The sequence below is a fragment of the Babylonia areolata genome, chromosome 16, assembly GCF_041734735.1.
Source record: "Babylonia areolata isolate BAREFJ2019XMU chromosome 16, ASM4173473v1, whole genome shotgun sequence".
Lineage (NCBI taxonomy): Eukaryota > Metazoa > Mollusca > Gastropoda > Neogastropoda > Buccinidae > Babylonia > Babylonia areolata.
This window is the reverse complement of record NC_134891.1, coordinates 14,119,611-14,140,352: the sequence shown is the minus strand read 5'-3', so window position 1 is coordinate 14,140,352 and position 20,742 is coordinate 14,119,611.

Here is a 20,742-nt window from a genome sequence, read left to right as displayed (position 1 = left end):
CTCTCTGGGCAGCCGAACTTTAGGAGGATCTTCCACAGACCACGGCGGTTCACCATGTCGAAGGCCTTAGTCAGGTCTACAAAGACCATGTGGAGCTCCTTGTTCTGCTCACGGTACTTCTCTTGCATCTGGCGTACGGCAAACACCATGTCACATGTTCCCTTGCCTGAGCAGAAGCCGCACTGTGCTTCAGGGATGACTGTGTTGGAGACATGGTCAACCAGTCTGTTCAGTATGATGTGGGTGAAGATCTTGCCAGCGATGCAGAGGAGAGAGATTCCATGGTGGTTATCGCAGGATGTTTTGTCTCCCTTCCTCTTGAAATGTGGACAATTGAAGCATCCTTGAAATCCTGGGGGACCTCCCCTCTCTCCCAGATAGACTGGAACAGGGCGGTCAGCTTGTCTGTCAGCACCTCGCCTCCATACTTGTAGATGTCGGCCTGGATTCCATCCACCCCTGGTGCTTTTCCTGACGTTGCCAGCTTCAGGGCTTTCTTGGGTCTCTGCCTTGGTGGGAGGGGCAGCTAGCGAGTCATTGACTGGTAGCTGTGGGAGGGCTGCAATTGCCTTGTCAGATACGGATGAGTCCCTGTTGAGAAGGGTGTTGAAATGCTCTGCCCAGCGGGCAAGGATGTCTTTCTTGTCTGTCAGGAGGGTGGTCTGGTCCAAGGCTCGGACAGGGGTTGATCCTGTGACTCTCGGCCCATACACAGCTTGGAGACCATCATAGAAGGTCTTCATGTCGCGAGCATCAGCAGTGGACTGAAGCTGTTCGGACTTTCTCTCCCACCAGGTATTCTTCATCTCACACAGCCTGTTCTGTACAAGTTGCTTGGTTTGCAAGAACTGGTTCTCCTTCCTCTGGCAGTCTTTATCGGAAATGTGATCCTGATGTCGTATATGCAGTGTGTTCAGGAGCTTGGAGATTCCAGAGTCGTTCTTGTCAAACCAGTCTTTGTGGCTCCTCTGTACAAAGCCGAGTTTGTCAGCTGCTGCTGTGTACACAGCATCTGTAAAGGTATTCCATACCTCTTCTATATCAGTCGATTCAGGAATTTCTTGGAGAGCTGCTTGGATTTGCTGCTGCAGCACATCCTTGGTGATTGGGAGGCGGTGGATGTTCAGCTTCCTAGGGGGTTTATGCCTGGCTGGTTGGAGCTTGCGTGCAAGTCTGATGTTCATCTTGCTGCATACCAGGCAATGGTCCGACCAACAGACTGCTCCTCTCATGCAACGTGTAATGGAAACATCACCTCTGTCCCTCTGCCGGACAGTCACATAGTCCAGCATGTGCCATTGCTTGGAGCGGGGGTGCATCCATGTGTTCTTTTACTTGTCCACTTGTTGGAAGAGGGTGTTGGTGATGGTCAGTCCATGCTGCGCGCAGAGCGAGAGCAATAGCAGTCCGTTTGAGTTGCACTTGCCAGTGCCGTGCTGTCCTAGGACTTTTGGCCACGAGGAGAAGTCCATGCCGACGCGGGCATTGAAATCCCCAAGGATGATCAGCCTGTCCTTTCTGTCTACCGCTGAAATGGTGCGGCTGAGCTCCTCGTAGAAAGCTTCTTTGATGTCATCAGGGATGGTCATCATCGGGGCATAGCAGCTGATGACTGGTGAAGCGATCCTTGGACAGCTTCAGCCGCATGGTCATCAGCCTATCGTTTATCCCACATGGAAGGATGTCAAGTTTGGTTCATATGGCAAAGCCTGAGGTTCTTGGGGTGCCATCTGGCTTCCCAATGCAGTAGAAGGTGTAGCCCCCTCCAACTTCCTCCAGCTGGGTTTCACCGGCAAACCTGGTTTCGCTCAGGGCTGCTATGTCCACCTGGTAGCAATCAAGCATTCTAGCAATGAGCGCTGTGCGTCTTTCTGGTCTGTCATCTCTGTTGAGTAAGGTGCGAACATTCCAGGCACCCAGAGTCAGGGCATGACTCCTGGTTCTTTTCTTCTGTTGTTTTCAACCGCTAGTGTTGGATGTCCAAGTAGGTGCGGTTTCCTACTAGGTACTAGGCGAGGCAGGCTTTGTTTAGGGATCCTTTTATCTCCCCTTCCCCATGTGGGGAGAGCAGTGCTGTCCCTAAAAAGGGCTGCTCTGACACTGTGGGAGGATACGGGCGCCGCATCTGCCCCAGTCTACAGCAGACGACCATCACCCCACAGCCGCTTGCGTGCAGAGTCATGACTAGGAACTGCCAGCAGCATCCTCTGCCTGTCCCCGTTACCACTTCTCCATTGCTGCAGGGCTTGGGAAAGCTGGGTGTTGAAGGCTAGCTCATCGTTCTGACATTAGCCTGGTTGCCTGACCAACACAGGTGACTTTTTTTTTTTTTAGTGAGGAGGAGTTGTGCAGTCCCTTCCCCACTCTCTCGCCTACCGACGCTCACAGTCCTACAGACTTCTATCAGCAAGTAATGCTTTGAGAGTTACAAACTGCGCTTACACAGAATTGAATTCACCTTGACCAGAATTAACATAGCTGTTGCTAGGTATCAGTCAAGACTTTCTGTTATTGGGATATCTGGATACTCATTTTATCAACAGTACAATCTAGTTAAAGCAGTATTTGATAAAGGAGAAGTGATTGGATACCTGTAGTAAAATTGGATAAAAAAAAAAAGTCTTATACAATGGGAATGTTTTATATGTTGCAATTTTCTGTTCTTAAGATTGTAGCAGTGGTGTTACTTTTTTTTTATTTTGCCGAGAAAAATCCATGCTCATAGCATGTGTATGTGCATGCGCTTACACACACATGCATAATTCATTTGCATTAACATACATACATACATAGTACAAAACGTTTATATGTGATCGGCAGTGTGTGAGTATCTGTACTGTTTTTCTCTTGCAAGCTTGGTGAACAATACAAGGAAATGAGAAATTTGATCATTAAAAAAAAGTGTAAACATAATATGTCTTGATTTATTAACTGAGTGACTTGTGACTAGATTAATGGACTGGTAAGTATATGGTGAAATTTGTACACATTCATGTTCCAAGATGCAAGATCACTTGCATTTGTTCCGTGTTTTGTTTTCCTCAAAATCACTTACACCAGCAGTTCCACAGTAATTTGTGAGCTCCCATGATAGATTGACAAAGCTGACCAATAGCAAGTGTGTGTGAACACATTGCTGGCCTGCAACACCTCCAAAAGTGAACATAAGAACTAAGGGAGTTCATTTTGAGCTTCACTTAAATGCTTCAGATAACAGTGGTCATGGTGAAATGTAATGTGAAAGAAAAATGTTTTACCCTTTCACTGCCAAGCCAGTTTTATACTCAGTGACCGCTGATTGCCACAGGATTTTTGGTCATGAAGGGTAATATTTTTTGTGAAAAAGGTAAATGAACACACTATCCATATATGACAATTTCACATGAATTTCTCGAGTTTGCAATAGGAAATTTTCAACAATTTATGCGAATGAAAATTTCAGTCATGGGGCAATTTTTCTTTCACTGGAAGGAGACATAAATGTCTGTCCTGGGGCACTCAAGAGGTGAAGCTATGTTTTGTCCAAGATGAGTAATGCTTTTTCAGTGCAAAACAGTGGTTGAGCTTGTCTCATGTCATGCATCTCAAAAACACCCTTTTAAATTATGTGTTCTTTGTGGAGAGTCTCATCATGATACCAGTGATTGTTCCTATGATTGCAGATTATCTTTATTCATTTCCAGTTCATGTTCATCATCAAAACTGCTTATGAACTCTGTAACCTCCCAGTATATTACTTTGTTCTGGTAAATGCAAAGATGGTGTCATGACATTTTCAAATTGTTAATGAGCTCTCTGAAGTTTAACGTGAAGAAATCTGATCATCAGTTGCCATTCTCGAGTTGTTTTGCTTCCACACACACACACACACATATACACAACTGACACTTTTTGTAAGTCTTATTCTTACCCATTTTTCCATCTCCTTTTTATCTTTTTCATGTTTTCTTGTTGCTGGTCTTCTTTCTCTTTCTTTCCCTTCACTCCAGTTCATTTCTTTGTGTGTTTATCTATAAGTGGACAAATTTTTGCTGTTTTTAGAGTCCGATTTGATAGTTTCAATAACCTCTTAAATGCCCACATGACAGGCTAAACCATACTGTAGTTGCAGCCATATTGCCTACATGACAAGTGAACTCATAACTGGACATGCCCAATGTTTCCTTCAGCCAGAAATAAAGTAATAGTGACTTAGTAAGAGTGTCAGGTTGCCTGGAACATGATCAGAAGAACAAATGAAGAAGTCAGTTTCAGTGTCATCGCTGTCGATGTCGTCACAAATGCCATTAACATTAATAACAATGGCATTTGTGATGACATCGACAGCAATGACACTGAAACTGACTTCAATTTGTTTTATTTAAATGAGATGGATCATTGTAATGCATCAACCTCAAATTCAACACAGGATCAATGTAAACAACAAAATTATGGCAATGTGTGTAACTCAAACAGATGTATATACCAAGACTTGACCCTAAACTTTTTTCAAGGGATGTTGGGAATAACGTTGAAATGATTCAACTTTCTACATAAATGCGACAGAAAAATGTGTTTCACAATGCTATAGCCTTGCGTAGGGAGCATGAAAACAAGAACTAATTAAGGTTTGATGTTTGTTGTGAAGCACCCTTTTTGACTCACTTGCGTAAACAAAGTGAGCCTGTGTTATAACCCAGTGTTCAGTTGTCTGTGTGTCTGTGTGTCTGTGTGTCCATGGTAGTCTCCCAGATTAAGCCATGTTTCCCGTATCATTAATAGTTTATTTTGGTGAGGCCATTTCTGGGATTCCGAAAACACCATGGCGTTGGCGATGCTTAGTCAGTGGACGGTGCGACCTCAGTTTTCTTGTTCGCAATTAAATGGAAAGAAATACAAATTCTGGACAGAACACATACAGTGACACAGACTACATCGTCGACATGATAACTGCATATGAATTCTTAATTGCCCATACAGAATTTTTAAGTGCCCGAGATAACCAAAATAATATGATTTAAACAGTGTTCTCACTTCGAATGCCACAATTGATTTATCGCCCTTTAAAAAGCATGCTTAAATGTTAATTTTTGACCATCATTTATGAATCCGCAATACTGCAATGAGTGAGACAATTTCTTCTCACCCAAACATGCTGGGTTCAAACCTGTGCTCATGTCTTTCTTTTTTCTTTTCCTTTTTTTTAACCCGAACCTTGATAATAACAAATACAGAACATATTTTAATGATTAAATTTATTTGATTTTTTTAAAGTATATCACAAGTGAGTCTTGACAGCCTTGCCTCTCTTGTCTGTATTTAGAATGTTCCTTCATCATACACTTGTTCATAAATTTGTGTTAGCATCCTTTTAGATGAAACTTGCACTGAAAATAGCTTCTCAATGTCAGAAGACACTCAGAAAATGAAAATACAATAATATAGTCAAATAAACCATCCGCCGTGGCGAAGTGGTTAGCATCGCGGACTGGCAGCTGGGAGGACGCTGGTTCAAATCCCAGAGGAGGTGGGTTTTTCGGCCCGCGGCTGGCTCCTACCCAGAGTTGAGTGTGCTATGGGCTTAAATGGGGAGACTGGGACCACACAGTCGAGTGTCATCCACTTCAAGGATGCGTCTTTGGGTGTGTTGCTCTAATTACCTGACCAACACTGCAAGTGTCTGTATCTCTCAGGCCTGGTTAACACCGGGATATCATTATGACAGGAAGCGTAGAGTACAGCCTTGTCACATAGTCCCAAACCAAAATGGACCTCCATAGCAACATCATCATCATCATCCTCCTCCTTCATCGTCATCAATATAAACAAAATAGTCTCGAAGTCTGTGGCCTTTCATGCCCTGCTCTCATGGTGACCTCAGCTTCGATACTCCTCCACTTCCGTGCTTGGGGTGAGTCCTGTCAATGTCGTCAGTGTCGGCAGATTCATGGGGGGCTGTTGTTTGAGGGATGTGGTGGCAGTCTCCACTCTGGGAGGGACGCTCACTCAGTCTGGCTCCGCGACTAAGCCATTATTGTCGTTAGTAGGGGGCTTAGTAGGTGGTGTCCTAAGTACGTTAAAAGAGAACAGGCACCACTGAACACCACCGAAGTGACTCAGCAGCAGTGCAGGGTCTCCTCTGGTGTGGGGCCTCCTGGCGACCTAACATCGATGGTTCCCTGTGGACTGCTGACGCGGCTGGAACTGCGACGGACGAACCCAGGTGTGGCCGTGTATGGGGGAATCTAAATGAGCGGCGTGGGAGTAATGCCACTGAAACGGTGCAGATGATGGGGCAGCAAAAATTTTAAAAAAAAAAAAAATATATATATATATATATATAGTCAAATAAGGAAGACAATCAACCGACAAACCAAACAGTGCACCCCATGCTTTCTCGCAATTAAGAGAAAGCGTGGGAGGGGTGTGACCACACTTTCTCACAATTTCACTCTTTCTCATAAAGTTAGAGAAAGTTGGGGAGAGAAAGCGTGGGCCAACAGCTTGTAAGCCCAACACAGCTGTTTCCACAGACAGGAGAAGGGGCAAAAGTTTACTGGCATTTTAAAACCAGTTGCTTTGGGTAGACAGGGCTCATCAACCTGGGAAGCCTGAGGAAAGGTCTGGAGTCAGAGTCCCAAAGGCAATTGGAGACTGTATTCAGCAACATCCTGGCAACTCCTGTGATGGTGCTGGAACCATGCACATCGACCTTACCATTGGATCATTTCAGTGATGTGGAGAGGGGGAACCTACTGCATGGGTAACAGTCTGTCCCCTATACCTACCTACACAGGCTTTGTGCACTGGAGAGGACACTGACTTCACTATGCAGCATGGACACAACACAGGAAGCAGCAGTATAGCAGTTATATGTCAAATACTCAATTGGCGTAGAGCTGTACGCCTAAAGCTGGTTCTGACAGTGGGAGAGATCATCGCATCTCATTGGGCAGCTACCGCCCACTTCAAGCTGTGCAAACTCCTGTCAGTAGGGTGCTGCCTTACCACAGTCCATTCACCTCTGTGTGGGGTTTAGGGTGAAAACCAGCATGTGGATCAACAACTGCACACCACACAGCAGAAAGAACAGACCCCCTAGCCTAAAGCTGGGCATTTGGAACATCAGGGCAATGACATCATACTTCACTGGCCACCTCAAAGTGCACGATGCTTGCTAAATGGCAGTAACAGACATGGAACTGAGCAGACTGCAAATGGGACATTGTCACACTCCAAGAGACAAGAGTCCCAATATCAGGATCTGTGAGTGAGAGACTTCTTATCCTGGCAGAGGAAATCACCAGAAGAGTCCAGAGAACACTGAGAAATATTTGACATGAACTGAGTCAGCAGATTAATTAAATCTGTAATAAGGTCACAGCAGGATGTGCTGGCCTTGACCAGCAACTTGATATTTAGGCCTGGAAGATATCTCTAATGACTGTCATGGTAACTGAGAATAATCATGATATTGTAATAATTGAAACATATATTTTATAATGTAGGAAATACAGCAAAAAAGTTCTTCTGATGTCAAAGTATATTTGCTATGATAGCCTAGGAGTGGAGTGATGGCCTGGAGGTAGCGCATCCGCCTAGGAAGCGAGAGAATCTGAGCGCGCTGGTTTGAATCATGGCTCAGCCGCTGATATTTTCTCCCCCTCCACTCGACCTTGAGTGGTGGTCTGGTTGCTAGTCATTCGGATGAGATGATAAACCGAGGTCCCGTGTACAGCATGCACTTAGCGCACGTAAAAGAACCCACGGCAACAAAAGGGTTCCTGGCAAAATTCTGTAGAAAAATCCACTTCAATAGGAAAAACAAATAAAACTGCACGCAGGAAAAAATACAAAAAAGAAAAGGGTGGCGCTGTAGTGTAATGACACGCTCTCCCTGGGGAGAGCACCCCGAATTTCACACAGAGAAATCTGTTGTGATAAAAAGAAATAAAATACAAATACTAAAAAGCTTAAGAAATGAATGCTGAACTCACAGTTCCCAGAACTTTCACACATATAAATCAGCTTTCGCTCATCAGCCAGGGCCCTCTTCTTTCTTCCAAACAGTGCTCTAGTAACTGATATCGACTGTAAATGACTGACCCTAAAAATACTTGCATGATCAGAAATATGACTGGCTCGCACAATCTCATGACAAAAGTTACAAAAGTGACCAGTCATCCCAACCACAACACCTAACAGGTAGCCAAACACCAAACCTGCTTGCATCTACCATTAGGACACCAGGCCACATCTTATGAATTGTAAAGGAGGGCAAAAACAGGGACTAATGGTTTTGAAAAAGGGTTAAGGTGGGATAGTTGAGGGTTGATTTATTCATCGCTCTCACAAGACATCAAAGGGCAATGGAAAAGGAGGGATGTAGGGAGTTTGGGGGTAGGAATGGGGGACAGTTTCTTGAGATGAAGATCCCATTTGCATTTCGTCAAATGTGTGTTTACAAAAGTCACAAAGTACATAATGTGCACTCTATTAAGGCAAATAAACAATTTTGGTAATGTTTCATCTTGACTGAAAAACTAAAACATCAAGCTGGTATCTCAAAGTTATTGAAAAACCATTCTTGACAAACTGGGTTGTCCTTCTCCAACTGGACAATGTCCAGTCCAAGTGACAGTCCCTGCCTCATGTACATAAAAATGTGCTCTACAAGTTGGTCATTTAGCATTTGCACTTTCTCTGCACACCAGTGTGCATGAGCAGTGAATCAGTTCACATCATGTTTCTTGAGCTTGACGCCCACAAAGGTTGCCATGTTTCCCCTCTCCTTTTTGCAATTCTCATGCAGCGTTCTGTCTCCAGATGTAAGCAATCTCTCTAGCAAACTGCTCTCTTTGTGTGCTGTTCAAGAGGGCGGGGTATTTTCCAAAAGTTTATTTCCTTTAACAAAGAGGCTGTCTGATAACGTCACGCAGTACACTCAGGCAATCAAACAGCAGGACAACAAACTACTCAGTAATGTACATCAGGGACTTAAAGAGTCTGGTTATCCATCATCATCAGGAAAACATCTGTTGTTCGCTTACAAACAGACCATGTGTTCCAAGCATTTCTTTTGCCTCTACCAACAAGCAAAGCAATGTTCACGTGTGATTCCTGCTGAACAATAACAAAATCATAAGTGACAGGCAGAGAGAGGGGGGAAGGTAACAGTACTGATAGATGTGTGTGTGTGATCAAAATCATATTTCTGATCACCATCTGAAAGAAGTGTTTTTCGAACTGAAGTTGTGTGCTGCAAATGGAACAATTCTATAATTCTATCTTCAGCAGCCCACATTGATCAGCATCTCATTGCTTTGAGATCATAATATAATTTTGTCAAAGTTTCAAACTTTCTGTATCTTTATCACGACTTTCTGGCATTACTAATTCTTAACAAATTTGCCAAATGCAATTTATGGCGAAATGTATATGGTAATCACTCAGGAAAAGTCCAGTTCTTTTGACAAACCTTATACCGCTCTAAACATGCATACCATGATGTCGTCTTCTCTGTGACCGGAGATTAGAAAAGAGAGATAAACCACTCGCGGCAGGCCCCTTCTTACTGTCTATAACAGTGCTGAAGCCGTTTTGAGGCACACACGCAGTGCGGAAGGGTGGCGGTAAATCACCCTCTCTTTCCCCACCCCAAGGAAACTGGTCGGTTCGACGGTTCAGCTGCAGTAAAGCGAAAGTTAAGTTACGCCTGGAATTTCGCACGTGTAGTAAGATTCGCTGAATACAATGAAAACCGATTCATTTTTGCTTTGGTTTTTAGCACGTTTGCATCTGCTTGAATGTAGATAATATAAAAAGAAAATAAAGCAGCTCCCCCCACCACCAACTCCCCCCCCCCCGCCCCCCCAGCGCAATGTTGCACATGAGAGAGACAGTTATAAATTATTGAACTGCGTTTTCGTAACGCTACTTTTTCTTCACACTTTCTGGTTTACATCACCATTTCTTCAACAACAACAAAATATATATATATCAAAACATAAAACACATATTCAGCTCTGTCTCTCTTCTAACATCTGTCTATACATACATACATGAATACATACATACATAATTTCATATAGATCTATCAGTATGTAAATCTAAATCTATCAATATGTACATAATCATATATATAATTCATATATATACGAACGCTTCATGTTGCCCGAGCAGACCGTTGTATTGTGCTCTATCTCTCTGTCTAAGTCTCTGTCTCTGTCTCTCTCTCTCGGGAGTTTTACATGGCTGTTAAAAGCATCTACGATTCTGTACTTGTATGTGTTCGTGACAAAGGTATTTATTCAGACTTTTTTCAGTGTCCAAGAGGGGTTAGTTTTCCGCAATGGAGGTCATCTTTCGACTCGTGAAAAATGGTGCTGTGGTGATAGGGAAATAAAAGTAACCAATACATGTAAATATTTAGGAATGTTATTCACAACAAAATTGAGTTTGACATCTGCGTGGGATGAAGCAAACAGAAAAGGGAAAAAAGGTGTAATCCAAATTATAAAATCACTCAGGAGACTGCGTTCGACTGACGCTTTCCTTACGTTTGGGCGGGGCAAAGGCAGCTCATGAATAATGAATGCGTGCCGCGGCGCAGGCTGCCTGGCTTCAGCAATTTCTGCAAGTGGTTTATCTCTCTTTTCTAATCTCCGCTGTGACTCAAGTCAGGGTGACCTAAGGTTTCTCTCATAAAGGCAGTGTTGAGCATATATTCTGGCGATGCTATTACTCAAAACGCTTTTGGATAGGACTGGAAGAACTATTAAAAACAAAATGTACAGTGTGTGAGAATATGAAATTCAATGAATGTATAATACTGTTTGGTTTCCATGCTGATATGAAGACAGACTCAGTGCTTTGATTTATTAATCCTCATGGGGAAGATGTATATATATAAATGTAAGTTAGATGAACGCATTCCAAATATTCACGCTTTTGAACATTATATTGTTTCAAGATACAAAATCAAAGAATATAACACTATGATCGCATGTAAAACACACAGCTTCAAAATAAAATGGTTGCCACACTTACCTTTAATTAGAAGTAGCATATAAAAACAATATTTCTAATCATGTATGGAAATAAAATACAACTAAGGTAATGTTGGAAAAAGTGCGCAAGTTGATATATATGTGTGTGTATGTATATGTATGTAAATGTATATATATATATATATATAAAGATGATATACTTTGAGGGATATGGATATCTATTATTACATTTGAAGACTTATTCGAATGACTTACACAACCATTCACAGTTGTTATGCTTAGAATATTATATATGTATGTCACTTATGTTGCCGTTGTTTTGTTGTTGTTTTTTGTTGTTGTTTTTACTGTTTTTTTGTCCAATTTGTCTTCTTTCCTTTTCCAATATATGTATTAATTCATTTATGTCATCTCGTCAATGTGTTATTAAAATGGGAAATAACAAAGTTGAATAAAAAGAAAAAAAAAGAAACTTAAGAAAAAAGGGGGGAAAAAAGTTTCTCTCCAAATGACTGCAGAAGTTTGATTGATTCACTCAGAAGCCAGGAAAAAACAACAGAAAAACATTTCTTGAAACTGACATGTAAAGTACAGGTTCAGTCTAAGGGGGGACACGGCAGTGCAAAAGAGACCAAAATGATGATTTTTCATGATTTGAGTTTTTGATGGATTTTGATTCTTGAACATCTCTTCTATCATATGTGTAAGTTTTTCCACTGTAAAGATGTCTTTAACAATGAAAAATTTGCCAATAAAGATTGCTTGCTAAATCACGAAAGTGTTTATTAATAATTTTTTGTTCAATTTCGATGCAAGTCGTCAAGTTTCTGGCCTTGACAACATACCTTGGACTTGATCAATGATGAGTAAACCTACAACCATGAGACTTTGCATGACTATTTTATAACATGTTATTGAGGTTTTGTCACAAAAAAGAGAGATATAGTCGGAGAGAAAAAAAAGTCGTTATTTGACTAGTGTCGGGCCTTTTAAATGTTGAAACCCAATGGAAAAAGTAAGTAGATCTGTTGATTTAAATGGTTGTTGAGGCCTGTGCAAAAGTCATTCTCTGAATAAGATTTAGCTGCTTCTTCACCTCCTTTCAGCAATATGTTCTTGTGAACTACTGATATGAACTTTGAGCTGATAATGATATGCATAAATGGAAGACACTGAGGACACAATTTTTTTTCTGAAAGAAAACGACCACTTGGGCAAATGTACGTTGTGTAAGACTTTCATACTGAGTGTAAAACACAACAGCCTTTTACTGTCCTGAGTAATATTTCTAAATTTTATTTTGGATGGGTGAGATCAATTTATTTAAAAAAAATACTAATCATGGCATATTCAAATTAATGACCCATTGTATAGCAGAATTTTGTTGCTCCTGGCAGATGCATATATCAATTTTACTTTTATATTGAACAGAAGGATAAACTATTTTCACTAAAAATGATAACATGGCTGCAATTAATCAATGTGTCAATATCTAAGATAAAAGTGCAAAGGTTTTGTGAAAAAGAAATAAGTGTAAAATGACCATGGAAACACTTTTTGCTTCTTGTGCTTTTCCCAGAAGTATCTTGTCTTTATAATTCGAATACATATGGAATTTTTCTTCTTCTACATTTAACCTGAATTTGGTGTCGACAAAATATTTCCAGAGAAAATTCATTTGTGTTAAAGTTTTCTTTGGACACAGGAATAAACATATACACACACACACCAAGATACATACCTAGATGCATACAAACATACATACATCTGTCACAAAGTCAGAATGTGTGAAAAAATCCATTCTTTCTTCTATTTCTAAGCCAGATTTGGTGTAATACCATGTATGCATACACTTACATAGATACAAAGATAGATACAACAACAAGATTCCATTTTCACACCCTGTGGAAGAGTGAAAAGGTAAGAGTGATCTTGTGGTTCTAGGACAAAGCTAGGCAGCAAAGATCCACACTTGACCGCTCTCCCTTCCCCTGCTGCCTGTTTCCATGGCAACCCACACCTCTTTGACATCTTTTGTTTGGACACTGGCAACAGAAAAGATAGACATGCGCATGTGTTGTCCTGATAAGCACTCTGATGAGCCCCTCTCTTGACACCCCAACATGAAGAAGCATTCATGCAGGTGTTTGCCTCCTCTCCAAGGTTGCAAGGTTTAAGGCTCAAGATGTATACCTACACATTCTAGATAGAAACTTCTTAGATTTTTCTTATTTCAGAAAACAATGTGAAACATTACAGAAATAAAGCGCAAACTTACATTTGGTCTGATAAATTAAACACCGGTAATGTGAATCAATGTTCACTGCATCAAAACAATAAAAAGTAGTAAAGTTCTACAGCTTTGATTTGATGAACACATTTTTTTATTTTTCCTCAAAACGAATGAAAGTTACTTTATCCATGTTTTTATTCTCTTCTTTTTTTTCTGTCTTTATTTCTTTTTTTCTTTTCTTTTCTTTATTTAGTTTTTTTTTAAAATTTCTTAAAGCCTGATAAAGCGCATTGGGTTACGCTGCTGGTCAGGCATCTGCTTGGCCGATGCGGTGTAGCGAATATGGATTTGTCCAAACGCAGTGACGCCTCCTTGAGCTGCTGATACTGATACTGATAGTTATTCTCTTCATGGGAACAGAAAAAGTGAATCACCGATTTAAATGATAACATGGTGGTATGGTATGCCAGTGTTGTCAGAACAGGAAAAAAATAGAGAAGTGATCGGCCAATTTTTAATCAATCATTGCGTCTCTCACGGATGACTCTAAAGATATATGTGTCGCTCAAAAATGGTTACATCCCCCGCTAATGTGACTGTGAGCATTGAGTCTAAAATATTTTGCTCTGGGGAGTGTTTTTTGTACAGAAACTTGGCAGCGAAAGACCTAATAAAATGCATTAAACCCATCATTCTATGCAGATTTCTTCTTCTTCTTTGCTTCTTCTTCAATTGTTGCTGTGTTTTGTTTACTTGTTTTGTGAGGGTTTTTTTAAACAAATAAGCAAATGATTTGGGGAATTATTTTTCTTAGAAAATGTTTCGCAAAAATATACAAAGTATGTCATCTGCTGTCAGTTTAAACACTAAAGGTTCCATAGCCCCATCAGGACAGTAAATTCACATTAACTGAAACCCCAATGAATACAGGATCAGAAGCCCAACGGCCAATCAGTTCTGCCACAGCACCTCCATTTCCTTCTATAGTGCATTCTAAATTGCTGTTTTAAAAAACAATACTGACACTTGTTGGGTATAATCATTTGTCCAGAAACCTAAAAGAAAGTGGCCTCAGCATTCTATGCAAATATTTAGGAACTTTTTTTAACATATAAATGTGCATAATGACATACTAGCCTAATATTTTGTAGTTGCAAAACAGACCACACTAAAATAACAACACATAATACTCGTCTATTTCAACTTTAATTGAAAAAATTAAAAAACATTGTGCTAAGCAGTCATTCATAAAAAATATATTCCAATGTAAATAAACAACAAAAGGCAAAGCCTTTCTGGCTCACGTGTTTTCTGCTTAACACCAACCAAACGGAAAATGCCAGAGCTCACTACCAGAAACAAGCATTTGTCAAACTGAAAGTTGCTTGCTGGAAACAGAACATTTGTATGTTAAGCAGCCCACATCATTATTTATTATATATCATTTTACAATCATTGTTTTGCGAAGTTTAAAACTTTCTAAAACACAACTTTCCAACCTCAGCAAATCAACAACAATAACAAAGTGACAAGGCAAAAAATATGACAACTCATTGTCAGAATCCGTGAAAATGCACTTTTGCATCAAACTGAAATTAACAGCAGAAAAAAAACTTTTCAAACTCCATGTGTAGTGTGAACTTAATGTAACTGTAATATTCTCTGAATCCAACTTGGCAAAATGCAGGGAGATCTGCTGAAAAAAGAAAAAATAGTTCCAATAGTATATTCAGATTAATGTCTCATTAGTCAGCTGCTCAAGAGAGATGTAATCATCAATGTAAATTTCATACAAAACAAAAGAAGTTCCTATTTGAACTTGAAAATGATTAAAGAAAAAACCAAACAGCTATTTATCAGTATGTAAAGTAAAAGTGGTGAGTTTGTGAATGAAAATAAAAATACAACAGCTTTTTTTTTTTTTTGTCTTTCCCAGAAATGCAATGTCATTGTTAGAATGTTTGGAAATAACTTATTTTTCCTATTCTTAGGGCAATTTTGGTTTTGACAGACAAAACATTTCTAAATAAAATGAATATGTTTAAGTTCACGCTCACGCACATGCACACGCACACAAGTGCGAAACAGATAATCTGACAAAAGACACACTGATGAGGTCTTGACCTTTGACCTCTAAATTAACATAGCACTGATGTCTGGCCGAAACAAATCACTGTATGGTAAACCATGCTGAATGAAAAATTGGATGAAAAACCAGTTATATCATGCATATATTTTCCCAGTGCCATGTTGTGATCTTCGCCTTTGACCTCTGACCAATCGTTGTTCCAAATTATGAACAAGACCTTTTCTCTCTTGGGCATATGACTGTTCCTATCAATATCATAAAGCATGCTCAGACTTTCACCTTTAACCTCTGATTTTGAATTTCTTTATGGATCATGTTGTACTCATAACCACTCATAAAAAGCAAGTTTGTTTAAAAAATTGGGGGAAAGATAAACCCCCACCCAAAAAACCCCCCCTACCCAAAAAGCCCCCCCCCCCCTTTTTTTTGCCCCAAAAATTACTTTGCCTTCGATTTCTCCCCCTGCTCACAACACCCAATTAAAAAAAGAGTTGACTTCCTTTGCCAAAGTTCTTTTTGTAAAAGGGCCGAGAAAAAAAAGCCCATTTAAACGTTTACGGGGGGGACCACACCAAAATTTTTTTTCCCACATGCAAGTCAAAAAAAACACCCTGTGTTAAAAAAATTTAATTATTTTTTGTGACAAATTATACTATCCCCTTTGGCCCCCCCCAAATTTCCCCAGAAGTTTTTTTTACCCTTTGTTGCTAAAAAAAGTTCATTTGACGGGGCAAAAGGCCAAAGGACGGGGCCCGGTTTCAGGTTTCGTTTCAGTAGTCATGGAGGCGCCCAACTGGGGTTCGGAAAAAATCCATATACGCTCCCAACCACATTTTTCCCAAGCAAAACCTGACCAAGCAGCGTCCCCCAAATGCGTTAGCCCAAGGGCCTTGAGGAAAAAAAAAAGAAGAAAAAAAAGGTGAATAAATAAAAGATAAGCGACAAAAATAAAAAAATAATTAATAAATAAAAAATAACTAAAATTTTTAAAAAAAAAAAACCCCAATAAAATAAAAATTAAAAAAAAAATTTTTTAATTAAAAAAAAATTTAAATAATTAAAAAAAAAAACACCAAAAAAACAAATAAAAATAAAAAATGATGTTTAAAAAAGGAAAAAGATGAAAAAACCGGGAAGAAAAACCTATTTCCCCTTTAACCCCACACTTGCAAAACAGATACGCCCCGAACCCCAGTTTCATTTAAGATATGAAAGCACAGCCCAAATCCCCCCAATAAACCCCGGTAACCTACCCCCTCCCCCACCCCCCCAAAACCCCCAACCCCCCCACCCCCCCACACAAACCCCCGCACCTTCCTAAAACCCCCCCCCCCCCACACCCCACAAAAAATTAACCCCTTCCCGGTAAAATCCCCCCCCACTTCCACGCCCCACCCCCCCCACCCCCCAAAAACCCCCCAAAACCAAATTGAAAAAACCCTTTTCCCCCCCCTTACAACCCCCACACACACCCCCCCCCCCCTTAACCTCCCACAAAACATATTTTTTTAACCCAAAGATAAAATAAATATTTTTAGGGTTCCAATTTACCCCCCTGTTGCTCCCCAGTTAAATTAGGCATCCCTTTACCCCCCTCCCCATCCCCCTCATCCCCTACCCCAAACCCCCCTCCCGCAACCCCCCCCTTTCCCCCCTCACAAAACACACAACAACCAAAAACCACCCCCACATACAAAACCCCCCTCCTAACTGACCCCCCTTGTGTAAACTTACCTCCCCCCCCCCCTTCCCAACAAAGTCCCCCCAAAAAAACCCCAGACCCCAAAACCATTCCCCAAAAACACACACTTAATTCACACATCCCACAGAGGCTTCCCCCCCCCCTAAAAATTGGACCCCCCCAAAAGGGAGGGGGGGGAAAAAAAAAACCCCCCCGATACCAAGAACGGGGGGCTTTCTAGGGTTCCCAAATTTCTATAGTAATTTGGAATACCCACAGAGCTCTTTTTCCTTTTTAAAGGGAAATTTGGGCCCCAAATGTTGGGTTTGGAAAATGCCGATTATTTTTTTGATTTAAAAGCATCGGCCTACCTTTCTGTTTAGACTTACGGCACTCCCTTCTCCCTTTTTCCCTTTGAGGCGACGAAGGGTGTAAAGCCCCTTGAAAACCTGTTCTTTTGTTATTCTTTGACTTTTTGGGGTTTTCCCCGATTTTCCCTTAATGAGCCCGTCTTTGGTGTTGCGTTTCCCAGAAAGGGCTGCCCAGCTCGCTCATGTTCCCCTTAACCCCTCCCCAAGGCCCGGGGCCAGTATACCATGTGAGTTTTTTAATCTAAAAGTTGCGCATTCCCCTTATGCTACTCGGGCTTCCCATTCCGTTTTTCAATTTTTTTCTGTATAAGGTTCTTTGAGCCCAGTTAGAAACAACCATGTTTTTTTTTCCCCGGCCCCGAAATGGAAGGACAAAAACCCCACGGAGGGCATGGGGCCACGCTTAACTTCCACCCTTAACCCGGAAGGTTGTGATTTGAAGGCCCCCTTTTTCCTTTTCCCAAACCCTGTTTTTCCATTTTTTTTCGTCGTGAACCCCCAACCCGGGAAATTCCCCTTGGGTGCCTAAAGCCATCTGTTTTTAAATGTTTAAAGTCCCTCTTTTTTTAAACGTTTTTTCTTCCTTTAGTAGCTTCATTTCCTGCATCAGTTTTGCCCTCCGCCTTTCCCCGAAAAATTTTCCCCTAGAGGGGGTGAAATGGCTGTGTTGAATAGAGGGGAAATTTTTTTTTTGGGGGGTTTTTCCCCTCCCTTTCTTTTGTTTCTTTCGGTCTTGTAGGTTCCCATACAAACCGGGGAATTGTTTCCTTCTTGCCGCCCCCCATCCATGCCCGGGGTTTTTCTTCCTAGGGGGGCTGGCCTTTTTTTTTCCCTTTGCCCGTGCGTCATCCCCAGGGGGTTTTTTGAGGGTTTTTTCTAATGCCTTTGGAAGAAAGGCCTTGATTTTTCAAAACTTGTTTTCGGGCCTGCACCGGGAAGGAAGGCCCAAGCAGGTATCGCATGGTTTTTCCTGTGGGGTGGTCTTTTGTTTTTCCAAAGGGATCACCTCATTGGTTTTCATTTTAAAATTTTTCCTTTAATTTTAGGGGGTTGTTTTTGAGCCCGGGTTGTTACCCCAAGTCCGTGGGCCGATCACACTAAAGGCGAGTGATTGGTATTAGCGAAAGGGGGGCCTTTGTTCATCCCTTTTGGTTGCCAATTGCTTTAAAAATAAAAGGCCCTTTTTTGCATTTGAAAACGTTTTTTTCCCCCAAGTATTTTCCCCCTAAAGGGACCAGAAATCCTTAAGTAATTCCTAAAGGAAACCTTTAGTCCCATTCTTTTAACCTCGCTTCTGAATCCCATCGAGGGGACACCCCCGAGGGGTGAATTTTGCTCGCGGTTTCGTTGTTGAGGGGCAAAAGCACGTTTAAGGCCCTTTTCCGTTTGGGTTTTGATGGAAACCCTTGGGGCCCCCTTTTGCCCCAAATTGAGCAATATTGTTTAGTTTTTTTTGGCCCGGCCCCTTTTTTTTTTTAATTCCTGAGCACCCTTTCAAATTTTTGGAAGACCAGGCCCTCCCCCCAAGAGTAAGCACCCCGGCTTTCCCATTTTTGGGTTTAATTTCTGAAATCCCTTTTAGAATTGTAAAGGGCCCAGGGGGAAACCCCGGAAAACCCTTTGTGGCCCCAAAGGACCCCAATGGATATTTTAGAAGGTCCCAAGACATCCAATTTTTCCGGGGCGAAAGGAAAACGCCCCGGTTCCTTTCCGGGGAAAAAGCGTTTCCCTGGTTTTTATCCACCCTTCCTTTCAGGGTGTCAAACTTACTCCTTAGGGCTTAGTAAGCAGTTTCCATGAGGGGGCGCCAAAAGGCCCTTATTTTGGAAGGGCCATCCTTAAAGGGCCCCTTGCTACTGCGGGATTTTCTTTCTTTTTTTTAAAATCCTTCATAAACCTCTATTCAAAAGCAGCTGGTTTTTCCCAATTTTGGATTTTCCCTTTTTCTTTTAACCCCCCTTGATTTGGGGGAGAATGTCCCTTGTGTTCAAGACCCCTTGCAAATTTCCGGGCTTTTCCTGCGTTCCATGATTTTTCCCGGCAAGGGTTTTGCGGGTTTTAGGATCCGGAAAGGCCCCCCCTTTTTACCTGAAGAAGGGCCTTTGGGGGTTTTTTGGGTAGGGGTTTTTAAAAAGAACTTTGTGCCCTTCCCCCGGGCCCCCTGTCGATTGGGGGAAACTGTTTTTTATAATTAAAAAAGGGGTTGCTTCTTTTTTTTCTTCCAAACGCCCAACAATAACCTGTTGCAATTTTTTTTTTTTCAAACCCTTTTCAAAAAAACCTCAAAAAAACCAGTTCATGACCATTCTTAAACCCTTAGTCCCAGGGCAAATACGTTTGGGCCCTTGTTTTAAAGAGGGTCACCCCCTCCCCCCCATTTAAATTTATTACCCCAAAGATTAAAAAAACCCCACAAAAAAAAAAAAAAGGGAAAAAAAAAAAAAGGAAAAACAAAAAATCTAAATGAAAGATACATAGAAAAGGCCTTTTTTGGCAAATAACCCTTCAGAATGGACAAAAAAAGGGTCAACCCTAGTGTACAAAACCTCACTCCCCAAATCACCAGGGCAAAAGGGGACAGCACGACAGTACATCACAGTTGGGGGAAAGGGGAAAAACATGTGTCAGGGCCCTTGCTCGGGAAAACAAAAGGGGAAGGGAAACTGGGAAGGAGAAAAAAAAGGGAAACAGGGGAAGATGGGAAAAAAAAAGGGAACAAAATAAGGGGAACAAAAAATAAACGGAAATTTTTCTAACACTTTTTTTTCCAGAGGGGGGGGAAGGGGGGCCCTTTGTTTTTTTTTTGAAAGGAACCCTTTGGCCTCCCCCGAGGGGGGGGGGGTGGGGGGGGGAAAAGTAGGGGGAACAATAAAGAATAACTGTTGGTTTAAAAATTTGGGGGAACAATATTTACCGAAAGGGTCCAACACATTGCCCCGGCCGTTTTCAGAAAAGGGAAAACCCCCTTTGTTAATCTTTTTTGAGGCTTAAAAAGGGGAACAATAACTGTAATAAATTTTTAAAGCAAGAATTTGATTTTAAAACACAGTAAAAAAAAAATAATCATCAAAATTTGGGCTGGGGAGGGTTTTAAATAATTAAAATAGACCAAAAAAACCCAAAAAAACCCCAACTTTTTAATTGACGGGAAAAAAGACAACGAGGTGTTTTTTACAAAAAAGGCTGAATATAAATTTATATAAACTTTTTAAAAAATATATACTAGTAAAAAAGGGGTTATGTAAAATTTTCAACTTGAGGGCAAAGGCCCCTTCGGGAATCACTTTTGATTTTTTTAAAAAACAAAACCCCAAAACCCTTTTTAAAAATGTGTTTTTTAAATTTGTTTTTAAAACCCTTCGGGTTTAAAATTTTTTTTT